Consider the following 3,801-nt stretch of genomic DNA (forward strand, 5'->3'; position numbering starts at 1 on the left):
GTGTGTGTGTGTGTGTGTGTGTGTGAACTGTTTTGTTGTTGTTTTGTTTGCATTTGTGAGCCTCTACGAGTGTATTTTAATTTGTGTGGATGTTCTGTGAACTTGTTAGAGAATAAAATCAAACAAAAGTCAATGCGTCCCCTCACCCCTCAGTCCTCGCCCTCTTCAGCGCTCTCTTGGTTTTACATCTTAAATCCATTACAACCCGTCCAGGATGAAACGCAGAACATGAGTGAAATACAAACAGCGGCAGATTCAGGGGAGGAAAAATATTTTCAAAGACAGAATAAAATTACACGTGAAAAATAGAATATACATTAAGAAAAGCCCCGGCCTGTTGAGATAAGGACACAGGGAAAGCGTATGCGTGCACCGATTGTTCACGCTCGCTGTGATTTCCTGCGCTCCGGGTCGGTCCGAGCTTGTGAGCTGTAAGCAAGAGCATCGATCCGCCTCGATGATCGTATCAAGGTGGCGTATCGATGGCGTTTTACTCTTTTGTTTGCCCTCCGCGCCCCGAGAGGAATAATGGACACGTAGGAGAGGTATTGTCAGGACCGGGCCGGACCCATTGACAATCTGTCACAACTGATTACTTAGTCGGGCTGCAGGAGGACGAGGAGCAAAAAGAACGAGACGTAAAGAAAATGTTTTTGGAACGGCTAGTGGACACTGAAGTGTCATCAGACGTTGGTGTGTGTGACACAAATGTAACTTTTTGTTTCTGCTTCAGTGTGTGTTAATATTTTATTGTTTGTTAGGCCTCGTGTAACAACCTGGTAATGATTCTTCTTTCATTCGCTGTGTGTTTGTGTGTGTGTGTGTGTGTGGTTACAGCCGTAGCGGAGGGGTTTGCGGGGATATAATTGTAAGCTGATATTGATTCTCCCCCCCCCCCCCCCGTTATTGATGAGGGAGAATTTAATTCAACCAACTCGTTTGTCAACGTGACACTGCCATTTAACAATGAACTCTCACTCACACACACACACACACACACACACACACGCACACACACGCACACACACACACACACACACACACACACACACACAGAAACCAATAAGATCTGTTCCTGCTGGATCAGAACAGACACATTCATTTATTGTTTGATTTGACGTTAGTGAGTAAAACTAAATCCAACTGATGAGTAAAGTCGCTCATGAAGATCAGTCAAAAGACAAATAAAAAAATCTGAAACAAATTCTGCACAGTCTTATTTTAATGTTTAACGTGTCCTTTACAAAGAGTGTAAGTGGAATGAGTGACCAGCTGGATTTGTTTAAATAGACCAACAGTGGTGAGGTTCATGGAAGAGCTGTTGGATGGAGAAGTGCGACACTTTTGATGCATTTGTATATTTATGCTCAGATTTATCAAGTATTTAGATAAAAGTTGGTCTGAAATGGTGAACTTTAAAAGTTTAGAAGAAGCAAAAGCAGCGCGTGTTTAAATGCTGACGCTCCTGCTCGATTCTTGACGGTTGTTTTACTTGTTGGTCCTCTTGTCTGTAGCAGCAGATTCACTCCCACAGCCGAGTTCTTTGTTTGCATGAAACTTAAACTCTTACAAACTGCGTGTAGTTCAGGATAACCCTTTTTATTGTATTATATGTATTTTTCAATGAGTACTTTTTATTTTAAACATTTAGTAAAAAAGTCTATTTACAGCTTCAAATGCAGTTTATTCAGTGGCTCCTCATCAGATCTTTATTAACGGACATGTTGGTTTTGAATTGTGAAAACAGAAGGGTCTGTTTCAGTCTTTTAGACCACGATGTCATGCGAACCTCTTGCAGAGCAGCTGTTAAAGTGGACGGATACCACAGAGGGGAGAACGAACATATTTCTATTGATGAGACCCGCCGTGCGCCATATTCTTCACCTCTCCTTCAAACCCACACACCTCCCTCCGCCTTCCCGCGATGGACGCACAAAACACACTATATTCTGCAAGAAATAATTGCTTTTGTCTGGAAGGAGTTTGTATCGGGGCTCCTCTGCGTTTGCCCTCTCCTGGATGAGGGGGCTCTTGAGGGACGACCGGTCGTTTCTTTATTCGGCCTCTCCCTCCTCCTGCTTTTCTCTCTGCTCCCTCTCGCCGAGTCTCGTTGGGCACGCGAATGTCATGTGTCAGAGGGGAATCTATTTTTTCTTTTCTCTAACAGAGGCCTCTCCTTTGTAATGTGACGTGTCTTTATGCATATGTGACACCAAAAGCTGCAGCTTGTGAGGGAAACACTGAATCTGACTCCACAACAAGTGCTGTGCTGGAGCTCAGCAGCGCTGACTGCACAGGTCCACAAAGAAGGCTCGGACATAGTGCAACATGGAAGTGAAGCAGGACAGTTGGGACCCCGTTCCTCTAAAATTACACATCATTTTATTTTTAAGAAACTGAAGGACACGTAGTAGACTCAGCTGTAAAATAACCAACTCGAACAATGGTTTGTGTTGGTATTAAATGTGTTGGCACTGTAATACCAGGCAGTACTGGGGGCTGAAAGGCCTACGCAGTCTTTAAATATGCATTTTGGATTATTTTATATTTAAATATTTGTTTGCAGACTCTGTTCTTTGTTGTTTTCAAAGATGGAAAGCTCATTTTAAAATATGCAAACCTTTTCTATTCATGGTTTAAGAAGGAGTTGGTCACTGACGTACAGTTTAAGTTTAACTCCCTCAAATCTTGAGTTGAAAGTTTTAGCCACTTTTATCTTTTATAACCTGCAGTCTCAGCAGCTTCACAGGTTCCATCAGAAACCACGTCGTCCATTCTTTTTCTAGTTCCTCCAGTGGGTGAGAGGCGGGACTCGCCCTGGACAGGTCTCGGTCCGTCACGAGGTCAGATGGAGACAAACGACGCACGAGCTTACAATTTCTATTTAACTAGGTAGAATAAAAGCAGTTTATCTAACTGCTCGCACAAAGGCTCCTGCCGAGTTGCAAACCTGCAACCTTCTTGCCGTGACGCAGCTGCACTAACCACCCATCCATCCGTTCCACTTCTTCAGCTGAGTTGCAGGGATCAGTTGCCAACGAGTTAAATAAGACGAGTAGAGGTCCGCTCCCTCTCCCGCCCACCGCCTCCAGCTGTGACACGCAGGAGCAAAGATGGCGGCCAAAGAGGGCAACAGAGCCGACAGCAGCCATTTGATTAACAGCAAGCCCAGCTGGATCTGTGTCATCAATTATTGTAATCTTTTTACAATAAATTAATAGAATTGATCATTAATATTAATTTCATTCAACAATCGCGTAAAACGGCTAACTGGTTTATGAAGATAACTAAAGTCGGTCAATAACGCACTCAGCTCAGAAATTACATATAAAGGTCATTCCATAACAGTATTTATAACGTGTATTTATTATTCCATACCTGGTCGACAGAAAATGTTCCCTGCAGACCCAGTGATGCTCTGAAAGATGAAACTGGTCTCTACCGATATAACGGCTAAACATCTTATCAACTGGTCAGGTTTGTGTAATGGAAACCCCAAAACAGTCAAATGTATAATATTATTTCACTCTGTGTTTACATTAAATAAATCAGAGGCAATACCAGATTGTACTATTTAACAGTTGGTGCTAAATTGAATATAAATATCTGCCACAGAAGCTAATGCTGATCAGTGATCGGCTTTATAGGCTAATTTAAATTTAAAGGATACATTATTAGCTTCAGTTGTGGTTGAATCACATTCACGTTGAGGTAAATAAGATAAAATCTGATAACTTGTGAAATTAGACATCCCCCCCACACCCCCCCCCCCCCCCCACCCCCCCCCCCCCCCCCCCCCAC

Source organism: Nematolebias whitei, chromosome 19 (genome assembly GCF_014905685.2).
Source record: "Nematolebias whitei isolate Nwh7 chromosome 19, NemWhi1, whole genome shotgun sequence".
Classification (NCBI taxonomy): Eukaryota; Metazoa; Chordata; class Actinopteri; order Cyprinodontiformes; family Rivulidae; genus Nematolebias; species Nematolebias whitei.